We start from the raw sequence: 24,781 nt of genomic DNA, 5'->3' as shown, positions 1-24,781 counted from the left end.
GCACCATGGAAGGTGTAAATGACTACATCTGCTACATAGACACTTTTGGACAGAAAAATTTCGGAGTGCAGCTGGGGGGCAAGGTTTTCTGGGAGAGAAACTGAACATCCGTGGAATTATTTCACTTGCTGCGGTTGAGGGAACAGTATTTATCCATGTAGCATAGCGCATTTCATACGGTGCTTATTGAGCGAGAAATTACCATCTTATTACTTAAGATACCTTTCCCCTCACCCTGGTTTTCCTCTGATGAATACTTTGGCAGACAGAGGGAGGACGGAAGAGAAAGACAGCGCTATCATGGCTCACTGACTGCTCACTCAGCAGTTTCTTTTACAGTGGTTTAACATTATTGTTCCCCAGTCACAGTGGCCAGTTTGGATATTAGAGACTTCTGTTCACTGTGTTGCGGTAAAAGCACTTTAGCAGTCAAACAGCAGTAGAGTAAACCTTCCAACTCTTTACTTCATGTCAGCTGTAAATTACAGTCGCTGTACATGCCCTATCTTAACTTATTCTGTCATCTCCTTTACCTCAGACCTAAATAAATCGTTCAAAAAGAAGATTTTGCCTAGCATCTGTTGTCTGCTGATAAGCTGCACTTTTTATTCTATTTTACTGAATTGAAATATGCATTTGCATGAGGTTTTCAAACTGGAGTCTGGGGGGCACTAGGGGGTCTGTAAAAAAATTGAGAGAAAAAAAAATCATTTTTAGCAAATTTTCTTATTACTAAAAGAGAAATACCAGTAAGAAAAACAATTCTACATGACATAAAATATGTATATACGTCACCTATTCATTTTATATTTTAGGGAATCCCTCTCAATAGGATCATACTTGGGGTCCTTGGCATCAAAAAGTTTGAAAATCCCTGTGCATATAGGCCTTATTTTTTTAGAGGTTGCTATTTAAAACCTAATGCAGAAGTGTTAGAAATAGTATCAGATGAATTCTAATGCAATGCAATTCCAGCTACTGCTGCATTGAAAAACTGACCATTCAACAAATGGTTCCTGTGCACTTTCTCTGACCTCACTGGTGACACCAAAAGAACAGCACTAATACTATACGGTAGCTACAATTTGACTCATGTTATGCAATATAGCAGAGCCTTCAACAAAGACTAAAATAACTGAAATGCAGTCCACTGCAGCAGCTACAATTTACCACTGCAAGCTCTCCCTGTGAGCTCTGCGTTTATTTATGATTCTGAGCACTACCTGGAAAGTGCATGAATTATCCATACACTGAAGCTTTTTTAGCCATGTTTTAGCAAGCAGGAATTTTAGCAACCGAGAGAGATCATGCACCTCTGGAATTATTCCATTCTTGTGCATTTTGTAGGCCTTATTACTTTAATAGATGCTCTGAGGACATACCCAACCTGCACTGATAAGCACAGAGCATAAATTCTCTATGTCATGCAGCTTAAAGCAACATGCCGTTGAGAGATGACAGAGGGTTGAAAGAACTTGGCATAAGCACACTATATTTTCACACGCATCTGTGCAACAACATAAAAAAAAAAAAAAAAACAGAAAAGGAAATGTAAATGAGGTGAATCAACTCTTCTGGACTGGCTGCTAGTGTAGAAAGCCCCTTCATACCCTTCTTATATTGTACGCACTGAGCTCCATCTATTATAAATGCAGTGCCAGGGGGTTCACAGGCAGCGCTAAGAGGCAATGTCAGACAAAGAGCGGGCAGAAGAGGCGAGGGGGAGAATCGCAAAACTGTTATTAGCACATGTGGATGCAGTCCAAGTTAGACACAAAGGGGAAATTATCGCCAATCTCAGAGTCAGTTCCTCTCGCTGTCTCCGCTCCCTGCTTGGATAATAAAGTCGGCACATTATCTAAACTAATGTGTTTATATCTCCACCCGCATCTAACAAAACAGCTTTTTTTCACACCCTCTCTATTTTTGGGGTTGAAATTATGATGATTTTTCGCTCATACAAATAGATTTTAATTAAGCATTTTGGCTTTCATCAGATGTCGTTTGAAGTTCTACCTCTTGATGCAAAACCGATCTCTCCAGCGCTCCTCTCTCTCTCTCTCACTGTCTCTCTCTCTTTCTCTCTCTCTCCCTACACAGCATGCGCTGATGACTAATTAGCCACTCAAACGACCCAGCAAAGAGAGGCTCTTTATTCAGTTAATTTGCTGATGGGAAGCCTAAGTGTGTATGTGTGCGTCTGTGTGCTTGTATGTGTGTAAGATGTAGTGACTAAGAACAACACTTGAGTTAAAAGTGTTGTATTTATATATTTATTTTAAAAAATTTAGGACCGTAGGAAGTGCTGCTGTTAAACATTCCAAAAATGTTTTTTAGAGTCTAATGTAATAGAAGAACCTTTTTATTTTTCATCCCTGCTGTAAAAAAAAATTTTTTTTTTTTAAAACCAGCAAGCAAGTTCCCAGACTGCACTAGTTGGCCACCAAGCTGGTCCTCTAGGCTGACCAACTGAAAAGTGTTCCTTTAAAACCAGCAAATATGCTGGCCAAGCTAACAGCAGCAAACCAACATAGGCTAGTTGAGCCGTAGTACATTCTATACACAAACTAATGCTTCAAAGAACCCAAAAGAGCTTCAGTTCTTTTCTTTTCCACCAATATGCTGACCAGAATGACGTATAATGTAACATCAGTAACTTTTTTGTGACCCTAGTCAGCACAAGAACCATACATAGTCAAAAGGAACCCAAAAAAATGGTTCTTTGTTGTATGTTAAAGATTGTATGTCATGCAAAAATATGAACAGGCCAGTTGTTTTAAGCTCTGGCAATGTTTTGTTCAGTACTGCACAGGCATTGCCAATGATCTGGCCATGAAATCTGTCTATAATATGCCATCATTCCATACCCTGCAGCGTTCATAACAATTTCCCAGGGTGCTGTGATTCTACCATGGCCATTAGCTCTTTTATGACCATAACATCCCCTTGTAAGACTTAATATGCATCCTTCATGTATCGAAGGGCTTTTGGCCTGTTTGCATACCATGTTTATCTATCTATATAATTTCAAGTATTTTTTTTTAGGGATCCGCCATGGCTCCTGCACGATTACCTCCGTAATGACACAACAATTACCCTGTAACCCTCGGAGATGACTTGTGCCAAGTGAAACGCACTCGCCATCAACCTCAAGAAGTGTTTCGAAACTCTATAACCCATAAGGACCTCCCTCCAGGATCTGTCTATCCATGCAACGAGAGAGATACCGAGCCGCCTGCAAATTTGCAGTCCGAGGCATATCCTATCTGTCCCGATGACATATAAACCATCATCACAGCAGGGTGGACATCAGAGTCATCTGAGGCCCTCATCGTCATGGATAGGATTTCACGGATCTCGCTCGCCTTTTCAACCGCTCTCTCTGTTTGGTTCCTGCACCTCGCTGGCTGAGCTCAGGGAGGGGAGCTGTCACTGCTGTCCTGGTGTTGGAGTGTTGGGGTGAGTAATGGTGGGGAGGCTGACAGGGGTCCAGGGAGGGGGAAGTGAGTGTGGAAGAAAACAGCTGTCAAACACACACACACTGGAGTGAAGCTTGAATCTCTTCACTTCATATACTGTCATCGTCCCATCACCCTGCACCCCCGCTCTGGGACTCCTGACATTTAGACAGTACAGTTACAGCATGGGGCTGTGCACAGTTTGTGATTTACTGCAGACCTCGGTGTGCGTGTGTGTGTTGCGGATGGCCAATTGATAAGTGGCCATAAAACCAATGAACTACAATCTCTTACAAGCAGACCTCCTAACAAAAGGCCCAACAAAAGCATGAAAAAGAGCCTCAGTAAAGCAGTTAATAACCAATAGAAGAGCTCTTATGTGAAAAGCAAACATCAGTGTGGTACGATCCTTAGTGGCTACCGCACCTCCTTTTGATCTTGCTCGTGATTCTCCCCATCAAAGCCAGCGCAGTCAATAAACGGCCGCTTCCATTGCAACCTCACTTTCACAAAAGAGATGTCAGCAACTTGTTAGGAGTCTACCGAGACACGATTGCATCTGAAATTGTAGCCCTAGCCTTCCCACAACCCGTCACTCTCACTAAACTGCAACATTTGGACAACAAACAATCCGTGTGGCTAGCAATAGCACCCGACACCTGCGGAAATGCATTTGTGTGCTACTCACCAATAAGTAAAAGGAGAGAAAACATTGGGATATATGTCGATGAAGTGACCCTGTTTTTTGTGTCCTATCTATTAATTTAAATATACAATTTATTCATGTAATAAATTTTGAATAGACCTCTTTTATTATGAGTGTTTTTTATTTTAAATGTGACTTTTTTAATGAGGCACTGTTACCCAGTTTGTAAAATGGTGATGCCATAAATTAAAAAAAAAATATATATATTGTAAAATAATTAAGATTTGTACATGCACATGTATTCCAAATATAAGCAAAATATGTTTTCACTTTAACATTTTTACTTTGTCAACATGGCTTTCTTCGAAAAATTTCACTGAAACTTTTCTTGAAAAGACAACCATATGAATACAAACAGTACATTTCTAAGAAACCAGTTGTTTTTTTCCAGTGTTTTATTGCGGACACTTATACGTCACTGACCCATAACCCTACACAAATAAAGGAAATCCAACTATTTCCACTGGCCTCCATCCACTTCTACTGTTTTACTACTACCTACAGCAGACTTGCCCCTTTGCCCCCTCCTATGAAATTTTAATCAGTGGTCTGTGATGGAGTGACTTTTTGCAGACTCTCCCGCTGTGTAATAGCCCTCCTTTTTCCCTGTTTCTGCACCTGTGTCATGCCTCCCTACCCCCTCTTACACTTCCACCTCCCCCTTTTTTGCCAAAACGGTGGGCTCCTCTGAACACACACATACACACACAGACGTTCTCGAGCATGGCGAGGCAATTAGCTCCCGGGCGCCACTCCTTGGTCCCCTCTGCCCCACTTTGGCCTAGTCAGTCTGATAAACACAGATTATAAAATGAATGAATGGCATGGACACATGTGGGAGATAAATGCTAACAGCTGTTAGCGGGAACAAGACAGATATGCTCTTTTAATTTGGGTGGATATTTAATCCCGTTTCCCTTGGCCCTTGGCCACTGTTGCAGTGGATGGAGGCTCGTTGCTGGTCGTTTGTCAAGTCAGGGTCCCTGTCTTCCGATGTGCAGGATTTGTTTGCTGAGGAGGAAAATGTAAGATGGAGGATACCAGGAAAATGTTTTACTTATAGAAGGCTGAGAATGTGCAGTTCGAGAGTGTATTTACACATTTAAGATCAGATGCTTTCAGCTTATCCGTGTGTTTGAGCAGCAGAGAATGATCTTGAAAACTGTGTAATTTTAGTGAAAAGTATGATGCTTGAACACCATGGCTAAACCATTTGTCATTCTTCAGTGACGTGTTAATGACCACCTGCCAACGATTTCTCCACTGCTGCTTCTGCTTCATAGCTGAAGAGTAGGCTGAGATGGGTTATGTGCATTGGAGCTGACTATCTGTCATCAGGGGAACGCTAGTAACATGTTAAGAATTATCCATTTTAGAGATCTCTAATATCCTGCCTCTGCCAGAAGAGACACCAAAGCCCCAAGAGAAAATAAGCAGCTCTTGCCATGGCGAAATTAAAATGTGCGTCTTCAGAGCTACAGTAAAATTCTGAAAAACAGAGCCAATTACTCACTGAGGATGGTGTCCTATTAGCGTGTTGGCAAAACTGGAGACTCGTTGACGAATGGGCCACTGCAAATAAGCCAGAGGCTCTGGCAACCGGACTGCCTGAACGTTTTTAGGGCCAGATTTACTGAGCAGCTTTTAGCGGAAGAACCTCTGCCCCAGATTTCTCTGGAGAAAATGACTTGGTTTTGTGTCCTGCATTTACATATAGGTTTCATTATTGTTGTGGTTGCCTGGGAACCAGATGATATTTAAATCCCTTGTGTACATCTGCAAATGTAACTTGCATGGCTTGTCATGGAGCCTTTCTGCACAAACAAAAAGCCAGATTCGGTAGGCTCACGCTGCAAATGCATCTTCACAGACTTGTCATCAAGTTGTTCAAAACCACCTCTGCACTACACTGGGTCGTGCTTTTAGAAACAACACAACTTGATTACAAACAAGTGCTTTTTGTATAACAGCAGTGTAGTTCTTCATTACGGCATCTCAAATTATACATCCTAATTGGAAATTATATCTTACAGAGAACATTTCAATGCTGTAGTTATGCTGAGTAAAACCTGGCTTCAGAGGCCGGGTCTCCATCCACGAATGTTTATACAAATTCTGGATGGAACCACCAAGATAAATATATAAATACTCTTATACCCTCAATTGAGGTAGGCCTAGATATATTTTGTATTTTGTGAGAGGACATGCACATAAACAGTGCTGTGTACATATTTACTGAACAACTGCTTAAATGTGCATTAAAAAACAAAGTCAGATGATTGACTATTACCTCCCAGAACTGGCTGGGATGTTTCTTCCAGACATAAGGCATCTGTCACCGGTTACTAGCAAACATTGTCAGAACATAGGGATACATGATTTATCAGTATATCATGTCATATCATTTAAAATGTTTTTTTTTTATAAATAATTTATCTGCATCTGTCAATACATGCTCACTTGCCTTATTTATACATTTCGACTGACCTTTAAAGACATCTCCAACTTATTTAAAGAGTGTATATGCATTAGCTGCTAGGTTCTCTGCTGTAGACAGATTCACAAGTTTTTTGTTTTTTTCTTTATGTCTAGTGCCCTGTCTGCCTGCCAAACCTGTGAACGAGTGTGTGTCTGAGTGCTCGGTTATGTAATGACTGTTATCGCCTAATACGAAGACGTTGGCTGCAGTTTAAATCATTATGTCTTGAATATCTGTGTACCGGACTTGACCTTGCTCAAATGTGTACTTGGAGTAATTGAATCACTGGCCCGGTCCCAGTGCCCAGAATATTTTGTATCCGCCATTATTTTACTCACAACAAATTTGACAGGAGCAGCCAGGACAAAGTCATATTTTAGGAAGTCAAACACGCTTGTACTAATACTGTCATCTGGAATCGCATGTATCGAGATTGTCGTTTTACCTCTCATTACAGTTCTTTGACCCAGAACTAAACATGTGGTATCTGTGCTACTTAAAGCTCTGTTCATCTGTCTGCCTCATATCTATCATGTTTCCAATCTTGGATTATTATATATTGATGAAGGTAATGTCAGGAGCTGTTTTCCTGATGTGGCTTCTGTTCGTCGCTCCTGTTGAGTCATTTTTTTCCTTGTATCAGCATGTTCACATCTGTTCAGAAACAATATTACGTGACTCTACTGAGAAATCAGATACTTGTCGTAAGATTGCTTCTAAGTGCTTGCACTGTCCCTCTTCGGGAAAACCATAAAAAGCACCACGCAAATACAATGTAGGGATAATGCCGTTGAGCATAATGGTCGTACAGAGCACTCTCTAGGCTAAGCTTGGCTTTGGGTTTCAGATTAGTGTAAACTCCATGTACTCATTACTGTGTGTCAATATTTACACTCGCACACAAAGCTAATTACATGTTGACCGTGTAATGCGATTTGCAAGTTTGTTTTGAAATCCTCATCCTTTCCCTGTCCTCCATTTTCCTTCCTAGTCTTCCTTCTTGCTTTTGCAGCTGCACCTTGTGTGAGAGAGGGCCTCTCCAGTGCTGTTCCTGCTCCTGTGTCTCTCTTTGGCTGGTAAACACAGACCAGCTCCTCTGGGAAATGAGAGGAAACAGACAGACAGGAACTCGGCCAGAGATGAGCACAACAGGCTTGGCAGCTGTTTCCATAGCGGCCACATTGTTGGGTTTTGAAATTTGAAAAGACAGCAGGACACTGGTTTGGGAAGTTATTGTGAGCACAGCCTGTAACAGAAAGACACATTTTCCTGTTTCCATTATCAAGTGAGGGCCAGAACAGTGAGACCAGAGTCTGGTGAAGCACTGAAGTGTAGAACGTTCAAGTAACTGAACACCAGAAATGGCAACTCAGACACAAGTTGGCAAAAAATTTATTTGAGATTCAACTTAAACTTTAAATTAGAGACATGTACACAACACAAATCAGGGATATATATATATATATATATATATATATATATATATATATATATATATATATATATATATATATATATATATGCAAGTTAATTTTAAATGTTTGTCTGGTTACACTTTATTTTAAGATGTCCTTGTTACAGTGTAATTATGCATTTAAGTATTGAATAATATTAATTAACTACATGCACTTAGTATATGGTAAGGGTTTGGATTAGGGTTTAGTTTAGGGTTACTTGCATATAATTATGCATAATTTATTGTTATTATAATAGTAAGTACATGTAACGTGCAACAAGGACACCTTAAAATAAAGTGTTACAGTTTTCCCAGTTGCAAACTTATGAGTAAACTATTATTATTATTATTATTTAATCATAATGATCTGGATTTTAGACAAAATAAAAAAGCATAATTTATACCATGAAACAATTACCAGGTGGATTATTTACTTATTTATTATTATTATTATTATTATTTTTAATTATTATTATTATTTAATTATTTTATTTATTTATTATTTTTTTATTTTATGTATGCTGTAATGTGTGCTGTGCTATATATACTACCATTCAGAAATTGGTAAGATATTTTTAATGTTGTCTCTTATGCTCTTTTTTAATTATAATTTTAATACATTTTAAAATGTAATTCTTCCTCTCATGGCAAAGCTGAATTTTCTGCAGCCATTAGTCCATTCTTCAGTGTCATATGATCCTTCAGAGTGATGAACAGAAAGATTAAAAGTTGAGAATTTATTTTGAATAGATTTTTTTGAAGTAATTTTGTCTAAAAATAAAAACATCTTATTTATCATTTTCTCCACCTCCAAAATCCCATGGTAATGCTTGCAGTTGAGAATCAACTTGGACTTGAGACAAAACACTTGAAACTGGACTTGGACTTCTTTGCACTGAATAGCGAGCTTTTAGTCATCACAAATTGTTGCTGCAGTCACCTAACCATCTTTGGTGAGAAAATACAAGCTAATAAAAATATTTGGCAGATTCGTTGTCTAGTGGGGGAGTGCAGGGATAAAAACAACATTCATTAGCTTTAGTTGTGGATGAATTTATCCCCGTTGACAGCTCTTGGCGGAACATTAGGGCCCTGATCAGGTTCATGACATAACTGAGACAGCTTTATTATGACAAGAACACTTGTGAGGTCAGGAACAGGAAATACGCACCCGTTGCTGTCCACTCCATTAATACAAATGGCATTATCACTGAGCCTATTCTCTACAGACACATGGCCCATTTCTCCACAATTCGTTGAGTGAGCATGCATGTAATGCGAAACAAAGAGCAATGCTAATCATGCAAGATAACAACCAAACATTATCTGCACTGTACCCTTAGAGGCAGGATTACTTCACAGATGGATGCTACTACAAGCAAAGAAGTGAGAATTATGACACACTTTGCACCAAAGATCAGCGAGCTAGCATTGACTTGCATGTTTATAGAGTTATATATTCAAGTCTTGTCCAGTAAAAACTCTCTTTGAACACCAGCTAACTAAAATATTGCATATGATACTGCATTCTAAGCCAGGCCAATAATAGATCAGACAATAATTTGACTGTTGTTGTCTGCTTGTTCTTCTTTAGTTGTTTTGCAATCCTTTTAGGCTAGATCCATTCATGCCAGACTTTAGTGCCTTGTCCCATCAAAGCTTTTACTTGATAGGACACTTTCAATAATTTAGGATTGACAGTGAAAGACAGTTTCTGCCGACTTCTCCATCTGCATCCAGCCACACAAGGAGACTTTAAGTCTGACATGGTGCAGCTGCAGCTAATGAATACCTCCATTTAAAGATGGAAGAGGCGGCTTGGGTGCCAATCAGCCTTTGGGTGTGCTTGTATGGGGCTGCTGAGAGCTATTTCTGTGTACACAAACAGTGCTTTTGCTTTTAAAGTATTGTGAGACTTCAGTAACAGAGGTCACAAAAGGTACAAAGAAGCTGTGAAGGAACAGAAAAGGCACTATGGCGTCTCTCAATAACTTCATCAGCAAAGGATTGTAGAGGACATAATGCGACCTTGATCTTGTTCCCAAATGAACAAAGTCACTATTAACTCTTTGTGAACTCAGTGAAGAACACCTGATGGATTTGTAGTGGGGGGAGCTGCACAGATGAAGTTGCTGTTGTGCTGTGTGTTACAATGTGAAGTCTGCGAGGCAACAAAGTATGATTTGGTTAAACAAGCTTGGTATTTTAAAAATTATGGATTCGTGTTTTACTATAACCTGAGTGTATGTTGTGATCTGGTTATTTATCCCTGATATTTGGTTGTTGTTGTTGTTTTTTAAATTATAACAATCTATAAAAAATGTTTAGTTAGAACAAAAATGTATTGCTATGGTTATCAGAAATATTAGTAAAATTTACATTATTATCTTTGAATAGTAATATATACTATGCAAAAGTCAATTTTAAGTTTTAGATTAAGTTTGAGCACTATAGCAAATACTTAACCCTTTAAAGGGATAGTTCACCCCAAAATGAAAATTTTCCAAACCTGTATAAGATTCTTTCTTAAGTTCAAAAGATATTTTGAAGAATGCTAATCAAACAGTTGATGGTCCCCATTGACTTCCATAGTATTAATTTACTATGAAAGTCAATGGGGACCAGCAACTGTTTGGTTCTTCAAAATATCATCTTTCGTGTTCAACATAAGAGTGAAACACATACAGTTTTGGAACGACATGAGTGTGAGTAAATAATGACAAAATTTAAATTTTGGGGTGAACTATTCCTTTAAGTGCGCTTTCCCTTTCCCATTTCATATACAAATATTGATATACTGTACAATCTGTTGGGAGCTATAATCATTCACAACATGTAATGTTTTCATTTTTCTTCTAGTATAGATTTAAATATTTGGAAATTATTGAGCATAAATAACAATATATAAACAATAATAATCTTATCTTCATCACAATTTCAATATCAGTGCATCTAAGATTTACCATAATGAATGCATGCGCTTTACAAATCAAATAAATCTTAAATTTTGCTTCCAGATATGCCGTAAATGATCACGCTCAGCAGAATGACAGAGCAACAGAGCAATGAGACAAGCGCAATAATGGGTATAGAGTGGGTGCAGGAGGACGTGAATGGGTCCTCACCATAGATGTGCCAAATGGGGGATAATCCCACTGACAAAGACTGCAGGCTGGTAAGAGGCAAGCTGAGCCTCAGAAAACCTCTCTCTGTCTTCCTTTAACTGGATTTGCGGAGCGGGGCTGCTGTTTATCTGTGTACGGGGTCGACTAATGGCCACTGGCTGGCGGCACTGGGGTAATCTAATCAGGATACAGCGATTTTCATTAAATCGCTCGGGCTGGATTATTCCCCGTCACAAGCCGATTGAAAGAGGACATTTTTAAATGGGGTTAACAGCTTGTTATAAGATTGGGGAGTCTAAGTAAGGGATACTAGTGATGGGGAGGGCTCTATTGTGACGGACGCCAGGCTAATCTTCATTACTCAATGCAAAGAGAATGCCACATGGGTGGGGGGATACAACACATGGAAACAAAAGAGAACAAGAGGAAACAAAAGAGAACTGGCCGTCAAGGAGCGAGTTGGAAGAGGGGGCTGAGTTGGAGGGCGTTTTGTTTCATAAGATGCATGGCCCTCTGGGTATTGTATAGAGATCTCTGGTTACATACCATACTGTAACAGGCAACAGACATGACTAATAGGCCAAGTTCTCCAAGGGAGTCAATTTCAGCTGCAGTCCCATTATCAGGCACCGGTAAAGGTCTATACCCCTAGGAGACATAAAGAGGGCTCTTTATTTCACCAAGTTAGTCTCTTATCTTGGTTGTGGCGACAAACACAGGAACGTATTTGAAGCACTATAAATGATTATGTCCATTAACTTGATGATATTTCACACAAATCCCTGCAAATGAGCTCCTACTGACCTCATATTAAACATAAAACTTCTTGAGGGAAGCTGTTTGGATTGAAGGCTCTTATTGCATTCATATATTCTTGTCCTGGTCTATGTGTTTGTTATAATCATTATGCATACTTGAGTGGAATAATGATTCATGTTAGAGATCTGTCTTTCGGATCCACCTCTCACATCGGCACTTCTGCGCTGTGCATTACGAGTGGGAAGCCACATGGAGAGAAGATTAAACTTTCCCTGGTGTGACGACTCTGGCACTGGTGTGAAAGGGTTGTGTTCTCTCATTCTCAGTTATGTCATCGCAAAGCAATAGTCCACATGACTTCAGATTGCGAGGACCTTGGGTTCACTGTGTCATGTTGTCTGTCTCTCTCTGCAGGACGCGGCATCAGCCAGGGACACAGCAGGTGCTCTCATTACGCCTATCCCACTGTGGGGACTATCAGTCAGGCTTCCCTGCTTTCTAAGCTCTGCAGTGTGGCATAAAACCATGGGAAATTCACATCTAGACAAGGAACAGCAGGGGAGAAGTGAAGAGGCCAGTCTTATTCATTGACCACATAGTCAGTGGTGGGGACTGATAAATGGACTGATAAATGTCTTTGGTAAGTAAGAAAAAAAATTGCAGCGCTGCCAAAAACAGGCTGCATTGCAAAACCCTTCTATAAATGTAAAATGAATTTTCTGACAAAAAAAAAAAGAAAGAAAAAGAAAATGGTATCAGAAGCTGTGAAGTGTGACTTAAACATTTAATAACAATCTTTTACATGATAAAAAGGATATATGTGACCCTGGACCACAAAACCTTAAGTGTCAATTTTTTTGAAATTGATATTTATACAGCATCTGAAAGCTGAATGAAAAAAAAAATAAAATAAAATCAAAATATTAAGAAAATAAAATAAAATAAAAACAAAAAACTAATAAAAAAGCTGTAATCTGAGGGTGCAAAAAAATCAAAATATTGAGAAAATCGCCTTTAAAGTTGTCCAAATGAAGTTCTTAGCAATGCATATTATTAATCAAAAATTCAGTTTTAATATATTTACAGTAGGAAATTTACAAAATATTTTCATGGAACATGAACTTTACTTAATATCCTAATGACTTTTGGCATAAAAGAAAAATCAATCATTTTGACCCATACAATGTATTTTTGGCTATTGCTACAGATATACCCCAGCAAATTAAGGTTTTGTGGTCCAGGGTCACATATAAGGAATCTCACAAGTTTAAAATATTTGTGTACAATTATTGTAGGATATTAATATGCTTCCATCAGCCAAGAGTCAGTAATTTAAAATGTCATTAGTTTCCTGTAATGGCAAAGCTGAATTTTTAGCTGCTATTACTCATTGATTGATATATATATATATAGAATTTTCATTTTCAGCCAAGAATTTTTGTTTAGGTGCATCACGATGTTAAACCCACATGCTTCACCATGCTTCGCTGTCAGTGTATCCTCACGCTATATATAACCCTGGGTGATTCTTTGTAATAAACCACAGGATGTAAGCTGCAGGGAGAGTGCCACAGCATTGACAAGGAGCCCTCGTGGAGAGGAAACACTACATCTATCTGAGCTTGCCGTCCCATGCGAGTAGCACGCACAACGACACAGACAGCCAGTTGAAAGGAAATGGAAAAGGAAATTGCATAGATGGGATGCAGGGGCCCATGCCTTTCTGCAGATGCTACGACTGGAGCAGAGAGAAGTTACGTAACCCCACTTGGCCTCCATCCTCTGGCTGCAATCCTGCCGATAAGCATACATAAAAAGATCGGCACAAACTAATTTTCTGGCTGGAGTCGGTGCGGACTAGTGCGCGCACGCTACCCTGAGGGGAATGGATATGGTAACCTGTCCAATCTTCAACTTAGCCCATGGATCAGGCCGCAGTGATTGACAAAGGCAGTTATGATAACAGGAATTCAAGACCCCTCCCAACCTGGCAGCTGCCCCCACCAGGCTTTGTGCTGCGGGGATTTTTCACGCACGAAAGGCTTCAAAACAAAATGAAGAATGCAGATTAGCAAAGCCGCTTAAAAAATTAAACAACTTGCTCGAGCCTGTTCATGAGGCTCACCTCCAAGAGATACGAGAAGGCCGGTCGTTTCTAGTTTGTGTGATAACTGACTGCAAGGATTTCCAGCCCAATTTCTCATTGCCGGGATAGGCATCCGAGTTAATTGCCATCGCTCACTTAAGTGCACGTAAATGGCTTTTTCATCCCTGCATCTGTCCTCTTTATAATTATCCTGCAGTGTGGTAATTACACAGACTTCGCACAACTGGTATTTTATGGGACAACAAACTCCTTTGCTCTTTTCTAGTCTCTATTCCTCTCGCTTTCATGCACCAGGAAGGTAAACATAAATCCTGTCTTTGAAAGCCCATCTCTGGGGATGTTTACGAAAATCACAGTATTGCTATTTGCTGGATGCTTCCGAAGTATGTAAGCCGGAGTGATGAGGATGTCGTCTGTCATGAGCGGAGAGTTAGAGCTTTGACGACTGCAGTAAAAATCGCAAAAGTAATCTCTCAGAGAGCCTACTATGACTTTGTTTCATGCTAGCAGCGAAATTGTCCTTTCCATCTAGATGTCTCATTACTGACACGTACGGGAGAATTTACAATGAAACAATAGCCTCGTGTATCTTTTAAAACGCTGGCATCGATCATAGACACCTCGATGTCTGCTTCACCGATACCTCCTATGATCTGATACCGCTCCAGCACGTGCTCTGAACACTCAATGGAAAGCCGCCATTGCGTTGTGACGTCTCAATCCTCGCAGACTGTCCTGTTTTCTCCACGTGGCTATCAGCCCAGCTCATCTCTCTAACAACAGACACAAAGCCTTGCCACTCTGCCAGTCAGCCACAAATGGAGTGAGGTGGGAGGGAGCATTTGATCGTGAACTGATGCATAAAAGCTTTTTTCTGAAGAAGGAAAATGCAAGCAGGGGGACGGCAAGATTTTTTTTTTTGCCATGATTAAACAATGTCTGGATGAAAACCCTCAGTGTGGTTGAAACTAGTTTTTCTGGTTTTATATTTATTTCTTTTTTTAAAATGTACTTTGTAAGCTGACTGGCGTAATGGTATCACACTCGTTGTACATTTTTTGATCATTTTTGTATTAAAATTCATTTAGATTTTTTTTTTAAACAAATACGTTAAAAAAATAAATAATGAAATAAAATGTCAGATAATTAAAGACAATAAGTTCAGGTTTTAAAATATCATGTGGTGTGACTCCTCCAAAATATGTTATGAATTTATTTATTTATTTATTTATTTTTTCACTTTTTACTTGATGGCTACACCATGACATTTTAAAATTTAAACTTTCTTTAAAATTTTATAAAACTAAAAGTTTTCCAAAAATATGAAACCAACATGAATACAAAGAGCACATTTCTATGTGTTCCGAACTAGATTCTTCCTTTTCTTTATTGTGGACATGTTATTGACCGATATCAAATCCTAAGCTTTTTGTTTAGCATTTCTTTTTTTCTTTTTTTTTACTTACTTTTTTTTTTATCAGTGTCAAAAAAGTAAGCTCAGAAATCACCAGCCTTATCACTTCCAGCACCTATCGTTCATGCATGCAGACACGCACACAAAGACACCTACGCAAATCCAGCCCACACACTCCCAGCAAAAGAATGACCTCATCCCCCATCTCCTCCCTCCCTCCTCCCTGCACTCTGGAGCAGCTGGGCCGAGAGTGAGGTCACCTGAGACGGCGAGGTTCCGCCCCTTCTGACTCACTCCCACAAAGCTTTTTACTGTGATGGCACTTTGAACCCAATTACCAACATCTGACAAGACTGCTACAGTGACATAAAAGGAAACCTAACTGGGACTTGATGAATGCCTTTGCAGTCTATTAATTCCAGACTAAAATGAAAACTGTGGAGAGGGAGACCATGGCCAAGTGTGCATGGAGTATGTGAGCATTCGGAGTTGCACCTCTCCGGGACTGGCACACTCACCCAGGAGTTGGGGTTTTTGAAGCCACCAGGCTCACAGACGGGGTGGGACGGCTGAACGGCAGGTGCCCCTGCTGCCGTCACACCTGTCTGCACCACAGGGAGCCCCATACGGGAGCTCCAGCAACACCTTGCCAAAATTCCCCAACCCTTTGCTGATTATCACAAGGTCACAAAAGCAATGACAGCATCATTGCTAGGACGAGGTAGAAACTCTGAGATGGATCTCAGGCATTACCTCATCATTTTACTGGAATCTACAGAGCAGTTGAGCGCATTTAGCACTTTGCATTTGACAAAGTGGGTGATCTCATCCTGAATATTGTAGCGCACGAGATGAGTCACAGGCACTCAAAATGTAGAATTGAGCTGCTGGGCTGTTTGAGGATTGCCTGAGGGGGGAGGGTACTGTAGGAGCGAGAGTGCCAGCGCGATGCTGGCTAGTCTCTGCTGGGCTTGCCCTGGTGCAGTGGCCCATACCTAAAAGCACACATATACGCCTCCTGCTCCACCGAACCTAAGAGGGTATGAGAGGTGCCCAGTAGGCATCTCTCATACTAAAGCAAATCTTTAAACAAGCTTTCCGATCTGCACGCTCTAGCCCGCCATACCTATGCATACACATGCAAACCGGCTCTTGCACACAGACAAGCCCCCATTCCAACAGAGCCGGGCTGTTCCCCCAGGTATTCCCGGCAACATTACAGATTAAAATAGCAGCCGACCCACATAGCTGTACACTGGCTCATCCTCCCCTTCGGAGAAGGCAGACTTTTTACGTTCTTGACTGCAAACACCTCACAATCACTGTCATTTTTGCGCTCCTGTTTCACTGCGTTCGCACCAGATGGTGAGAGCGCTGTCATAGCATCCAGGTGCTTTGAGAAAATGGTGCTAAAAAAACTCGGTAACACCACTGAAAAAACACTAACAAAAATGGATATTACAGCCATTTTTGTATAAATTATAACAAGATGATTAAGACTCGGGTGCAAATGGTGGAAAGTGGGTCTCTGTCTCTGTGCAAAACAAAGAAGGCTGAATGTCTCAACGAGCAGGACAAATGCTCCAAGGTCGCTGGTCCTCAGCGCATGACCTATTTAACTGAGCCATAACAAACTGGAAGGACTAAGAGCAGCACATTTGTTCTGTCTCCTTCCCAAAAGCACTCAGCAGGACTTGCATTGTACAACCTTCAGGACGAACACAGTTTAGTGTGGCCGTGGTGAGGAGGTTATTGTGTTTGTAGGGCAGCTCCAAATTAAGAGATGCAAAGTTTCTGCTGCTTAAAAACATACCACACTTTTCAAGATGAGGAAGATTTTAATTTAAGAAGCAGTTTTGTAACATTTTTTTTAAGACTAACCCACTTTTATTTAAACATCTGACATTATTTATCTGTTTTGAGCTAAATATTTTGCAAGAAATTGATGTAGTAAAATTAAGTATTTAATGAATACAGAATATATGGATTCTATCGAAACCCATTTCTGCCTGTCCAAAACTTCAAAAGTAAAGTTTTTTTAGGCCTTTATGCTCACCAAGGCTGCATCTATTTGAATGCTGTAAAAAGTAATATTGTGAAATATAGTTAATCCTGAATAACTGAATAATTACTTTATATTTTATGTTTTCTTAATTTGTTTCTGTGATGGCAAAGCTGAATTACTGCAGTCATTAGTGTCACATGATCCTTTAGAAGTCATGCTGATTTGGTGCTCAAGAAACATTATTATCAATGTTGAAAACAGTTGTTTGATGTTTTTGAGTATTTACTATTAGTTTTGATCAATTTCATGAATCCTTGCTGAATTAAAGGTTTAATTTTAAAAAAGAAAAAAGAAAAGAAAAGGAAAAAATGAAAAGAGAAGCTTTCCCCAGATTTTTGAATGGTAGTGTATATTTCCTAATTGCGATTCTGAATTGTCTTTACATGTTGCAATACTACTTTTTCTTACATATGATTTTACATTTCACAAGTATAACTTTATATCTCATAATTTTACTTTTTCTTGTTAACTTTATCGCACAACTACCCATTTTAGTTTTTACTCCGCTTCCATTGGAATCAGCTTTATCTGAGTTTGATGAAAAATGGAGTGTGCCAGCGATAGGGAACAGGTGGTTCTCACAGCAGAGCAGCTCAGAGCAGCCTCAAGGAGAGACAGCAGTGCCTGCAGATCCTTAGCCAGAGCTATATCAGGTATACAGTATGGCACCTGGCACAATTTACAGAGGGTCTGGCCTGCCTAAAATAAAAGGCTTAAAATAAAGCTTACACAATATGGCGCTTGCACCAGCTTAGCAACCATCACCAGGGGCTGTAACCAGCGTAACTGTAACAGTACGGCTGTTGGGTTGATGAATGGAGAGGATGTTGGCAGTTGTCCATGTGGAGGGAGTGACTTTTGGGGCATGGGGTAGGAAAGGGGGGCCTGCGGGCTGGGGGTGGGGATGGGGGGTGATAGTGGAGAATCCCGTCGGTAAACAAGGGCTTGGTTTCCTCCACTGAATTGGCAGCGGATGGGGAGGAAGTGGTAACACGCACTTAGAAACTCGCTTTCTAGGAGAAGAACCGCAAACATTCTCTGTTTGTGCTTGATGGGGCGGTCCTGCTTTCTGAACTGTGCTCAAACTCAACTCTCTAGTGTATTTGCGTCAAGCTTCTCTGCTCACTAGAGCAAAGAGTCGGGCTTGTATGCTCTTCCACACCGCCAGGTTGGACACACACCGGTCCTGTGCCCGGTGCCAGGGGGGCATCTGCCCTTTTTATTTTTTCCCCATGTAATTACTGAGCAGAGCTGTTAGTTAGGTGGAGGGCTCTGTGAGGGTGATGTACACCAAACCTGCCTGCACACCTCTCAACATAAGTGCCATACACCTGCTTTGACCTCTACATGAATAGATAGCATCAGAACAGAGATGCAGTTTTACTGCTTTACTATTTTGATAATATTCATTATTTTGCATAAAACATCTCAAGTACATAATATGATGATTGTTCTATGAATGTAATGATAAGACTTCTATTTCGTTGTGCACAATGTATTTATATATGCGTAGGATCTAGTTTTGTTTTTTTTGCATTGGAACAGCCCACATCATGCAAATTGTATGGTAATCATTGGCTGTGCTCTAAAGGGTCAATGCGAACAGGGTCAAACTGGGTGAGAGAGCAAGAAGGAAAGATCGAGAGGAGGAAAAGAATGAGTTACTGGAAATGAGCAAGAACAGTCAAACTGGAGGCTGGAGTGACGCCAGGTCATGTGAGAGAGACGATATGTAAATAAGCACATGCACACAAATGTTTGTTTTTCTATCATGGTGGGAACTTTCTATTGACTGCTATTGTTTTTCTATTGTGCTAATAAGATTTTCTTTCCCATAACTTTACCCTCATAGAATCTCGAATATATTTTATTTATTTTATCTAGTCATTGTCATGACACAATACACAAACAATATAGTTCAGTCCAAATTAAAAAGGCAAACTGGGTATGAAAGGTTCTCAACCTGTAAAGTATTTTATTCAAATGTATATTTTCCATGTTGTATTAAAAATACCTGATTGCAACTTTAATGTCTTTTTGACTTAAGACTTCTGCATATCTTACAGCGGCCAAGTTGATATGTCTACAACAGTTTTATTTATGTGCATGAAAGAAAGCAGACAAAAACTGATTATTATTCTGTTTGCCCTAATAGTGAGTATGGGCTCCATTTGAGACAGAAAAACTGGATTTAGTGGAGAGTCATATCAATAATTAAAGCTTCTACACAGATGAGACACGTTTTAGCATGGAGCACATTGTTCCAAATTCATAATATTTTATTAATAGATATCAGTATTGCAAAACGTCTACGTGTTGCTATTGTGTATGTGTTGTTTTAGATGCTGCTTCCACAGATCTGCAAAGGGCCAAACAAGTATGCTTCAGCTGGTAAATATGCTTACTGCAACAGTATGATTAATCTGAATACAGGATTTTTGATATTAACCAAAATAATATTAATAAAAACCCAATTTTGTCCCCTTTTACTTTAGTTTTAATTCAAACAGCTCATTATCAACAAGCCCAGCCAATGTTCATTCATTTACAATTTTTTACTTCAAGTTGTTTCAAGTTCACAAAATATACCCTAAAGGCAATTTATACCTGGTGGAAAAGTACTTGTTGTTGGTCTTTGTGTTTGAATGGTCCTTGTGACCTGTCCTTATTCATTGTATATCACCAACACCAAAACAAACAATGAGCTCAATAGTCTTGTTTGGCAGCTTGACAGCAGGTGTTGTGTGATTCAGACATGAGCTTTCTGCCACTCTGAAACCCAATCTGAAATCACAATCTCCACTAGACAAAAAAAGACCTGAATTCCTCTAGAGGAAATGCATCGAATCAGATTAGCCAGTAATGTTGCTACAACATCTGCATGCAAAACATGACAATTTCCTATTGATGGAAAGATATCTAGATACAAAGAACTGTGAGTGGGCTGTGTACATTTTAGTGCTGTGATGCCAAACAAGGTGACGTGGCTTGAATTTGTCATTGGCTAGCTACAAAATATGAACATTAGACAGGCTAACAGCAGTCCTGGATTTGCCGTATGCGCATTTCCATCTGGACAGTGTCAGTGCAGGGAATTTCCAGAGGCCAAAAGAGGATAGAAAGAGTGCAGGACCATCAGCACCGCATCGCACATCAAGAACACATCCCTCATTCTTAATTTCCCTCCTCTGCCTTCCTCTCCGGCTCTTTCCTCTCTCCATTTCTTTATTTTTACCTTGACATTCTGCAGGGCTACTTATAGCTGGTTAGGAATACACAAAATACCATATTTATTATTCATATAAAATGCCCTTCTGGTTTATGTAGCTCTAACATTTGCAGAATACTCAGTGCTGCAGTCTCAAATAGCATTGAGGTACCATTTGCAATGAGGAAGTATTGATTTCCAATCTGCCGTGTTTTTTTTTTCAGGCTGGTGTGAGAGATATCATCAGGCTGTTAGTCGGAGTTTGTATGCGTGTGTGTGCACTTGCACTTAGAGAAAAATGGCTGGTTCCTCTCAGCCTGTTAATCAAATCCTTGAGTGGCTAAACTGCCTCTCCATCGAGACCAAGGGGGACGACAGGCCTCATGCATAAAGATGCATTCCAAACACTCATGTCTTTTTCTCTCTCTGTCCATCCTAGCACTGCTTCTCATCTCCATGGGCTGATAGACTCTCGAGAAGACGGCAGACAAATGACCCTCACCATCCTTACCATCCAACAGCTCCTCAATCATTGCCCCTGAAAAGCTCTTGATCCCTACATAAAAAGACCACCTCCATCAGCAATCACTCACAGGCGTGGGGTTTAATTAGCACATCAGCCCCTGTCTGCAAACTGAATGCATGGATGAGGGTAGGTATATTCAGTTTAGCATGTGCTACCATTGGGTCAAATAATCACAACCTTTTACCACAGAAAGAATTGGTTCTATGCAAGTGTTTCCTGTAGAAATGCATCTGTGGAATTCTGTGAATCAACTGCATGCTGTGAATCTTCTGCAGTTCCTTAGGCAGCATATGCAACCACACATTTTCTTGTGCCCACAGCTACTTATTGTAGGTGAGACACTGTTAGACAAACAACAGACATCCTCAGTGAAGATAAGCATTGCCCATTAGTGCCTCAAAGCTTGCATGGCCAGATCGAGAGTGAGATCACTTCCAGTGCTTACTGGAAACGGATAGGCATTAACATAATCAGTACATTGCTCAGCAAATCAGTGTTTCTCATAACATTCACTTTCATGATCTCATAATTAATGCACTACTTTTGGCTGTTGAGGTGAAATATTTGGCTCAAACTACAGTGCTTCCTTGAAATGTAGTCACAAGCTTAATATTCAACTTCCATATATAGCTTATAAAAGTGGTATATTTCCTTTTTATCATTTTGAATCCTTTTTTCACACATATTTCCTCACCTGTTTAATGTTCCTGACTGTGTTTGCATGCGACACATCTTCTATACACTTCTGTCCTATACCATGGTGTGTTTGCAAAGAATACTGCAGTTTCTTCTCTTGTGACATATTAAAGTCAAAATGGAAAATCATCCCATAATATCACTTTTTTTTCCTTTTGATATTTAGGGATTTTTTTAAACATATGACATTATTATATATTTTTTTCAGCCCTTGACTTTGTTGTAGGTTGTGTTCTCTGGAGATGCCAATTATCCCCCAGTTTCTCATTTCACCAAACCTATGTTTGACTGTTCAAAAACCTACCAACTGCCAGTTTGATGCCGTCTTTGATCTACCTCTAGCGTGGAGCATAAATTATAGAGCAATTGCCAAATTTCACGGTGTACGATATTTGGTAAACAGCACATAGTGTATATGAGGGTGAGCTAGGGCTGCGCTTCAAATGCTAATGATCTTGTAAAGGCGTTTCACTTTAATGTAGTAACTCAAAATCACAGAATAATGGTTAGTTCAGGTACTGCTTTTTTCTGTATAATTTCCACAGCTAGTTGTTTATTAGATTGCTTAGACCTGTCATGCACGCTTGTGGTTACAGCTTTATTTTAACAAAGAGATGGAATTCAACATTAAATTGATGTGTTGCTTCAGAAACTGTGTTAAAGCCTTAGTATGAACTTTACTCAAACGTAACAGGAGAATGTGACTGAAAAGTCCCCACATCAAAGTGAGACCTGGTTCAGCCCTATACATGAAAGACCTTGCTGCACCCCACTACTGCCTAATTACTGTCAGCTGTCTGGGGGCTGAGTGATCTGCTGTGTCTGGGGCTCCGCTTTTGCTGTAGTCACTAAGAATATTTATATGCATAGTTGTATTTGAGCAGTGTTTTATTGTTGTTTTTTTGTTTTTTTGTATTCAAATAGTAGTCATGTATCTGGCTTTATCTGTCTGTGCAAGTATACATGACACAACGTGTAACCAAATATTTTTAAAGGATTAAATACACGTTGCATCAACTGCACAAAGCCAAGGCAAATTGTAGTAGATTACTGGGTATACATGCTGGAACGAAACTGAAATACAATCACGTTAGCCAGGTTTGTTAGTCCAAAAATCTAATATGTTAATATGATTTATATCTAACTTTAGTGACTAAACATCGACATAACTTTTTTAAAAAGACAAATTATTGCTTTAGTCTGACTGAAACAAAATGTTTAAAGTGCATGTAAATGCACTTACTTCCAACGACTGCACATCACAAAATCTAAATCACAAGAGAGATATAGGTAGGTGGGAAGAAGAAAAATAGTCAGCTCTTTTGTAATCTCAGACGATGACTTGACAGTGATTCAAAGTGTATACTAAACGCAGACAGTGCTTGATTTTGACCTGTCTAGTCACTGGCAGGGGCAGCGTACAGGAAATGCCCAAAACAATGGGTTGGTTTATGATGTCACACTGATAACAACACAGTGGTGACTTATGAGTGTCTGTCTGCTCACTGATCCCTGCAATTATATGGGACATTCGATAATTCAGTGGAAACCAAAACAGCTGACGGGATCAATTAAGTTCTAAAAAGTTCAGATCGGTAATAGGATAATAAAGATTGACAGGTACTTTCCATTGTAGGTCAAAAGTATGTACAGCCAACATAGTGACTAATGGAGCCTGTTGACTGGTTCAGCAGGGGCCACTGAGGTCAAAGCTGTAGGATTGGGAAGGGAGGTTTCAAAGTAGTCAAGCATCCACAGATGCACTGCATATCTACTTAAGATAACTTTCTGGCGGCTTATTTATCTTGACATGAGAGTCCTTATTTTTCAACAAATGCGCATCAGCATGTACTGATAGACCTGTTAACACTTCAAAGTGGGACTGGTAGAACAGGTTTGAGATTGAATGCCAAGGTGGTTCCCTCAGAGTAAGGTCAGCAAGTGAAAACATTACCACTGACAAAATTTAGGTTGTTGCAGAAAGCACAAAGCTTTGAGGGAGTACAAGGAACCTTCTTTGCCTGGACCTGCAAGTCTCCCAGGAGATAAGGAGGAGCTTAGTACAGTATCTTGGTCTCTGAAGACATCCCAATATTACCACTCACTCCACAACTTCAGGGGAGTTTTCTTTGGCGCCGTCAACAAGGTAATGTGTTTGCCCATTACTTTGGTGTCCTGGAGCTTTACCAAATGCAGAAAGAGACCTGAAAAGGGGCTCGAGAATCCTCTGTGCTGTCAGAAGATATACTGTGAGAAAGCAGCTGTGTTCCTCAGGGTATTACATAATGCACTTTTCAGTGTTCACTGCCCAGAGAAAACTTGAATGCCTTCAGCTGGAGCAAGCTCAATGTGGACAGCAAAGGAATGCGATAAAGGGATGGATGGCCAACTGCCTGCACCATAGGCTGCAGGGGAAAATTAGCAAGAAAGCATAGGGGCAAGCCAGTGAACCTCCACAGAAGCATTGAGGTAGCCCAGCTCAATGGAAATACATTTTTAACGGTATTATGTAGATACACCACCTCTTTCCCAGCCCCCATCCACTGACCCAACTATCCAGCCCTTTGTTTCAAAAAGTTACTGGGCTATAAAATGCAAAAACTCACAGCACAGAATATGCAAGCAGTGCGATTCATTATCTTGTCAAACTGGGCTTCTCTGGGACAGACCGAGCTCAACATTTGCACTGCCTTCGCCTCAGATAGCTGTTGCCTTCAGCTAGTCTCTGGGGCTTACATGACCCTGCTCAGACGTGTTCCAGTTCTACTGACTGTGATGTGTT

The 24,781-nt window shown here is 40.0% G+C and overlaps 1 protein-coding gene across 1 annotated transcript in view; it reads right to left on the bottom strand.

Annotated features, from left to right (window-relative positions):
* Positions 1-24,781, bottom strand: part of klf7b (Kruppel-like factor 7b) — a 43,630-nt gene that overhangs the window by 15,334 nt on the left and 3,515 nt on the right. The window lies entirely within an intron of this gene.

This window comes from Cyprinus carpio, chromosome B9, assembly GCF_018340385.1.
Source record: "Cyprinus carpio isolate SPL01 chromosome B9, ASM1834038v1, whole genome shotgun sequence".
NCBI classification, from domain to species: domain Eukaryota; kingdom Metazoa; phylum Chordata; class Actinopteri; order Cypriniformes; family Cyprinidae; genus Cyprinus; species Cyprinus carpio.
This window is presented reverse-complemented; position numbering and strand designations above follow the sequence as displayed.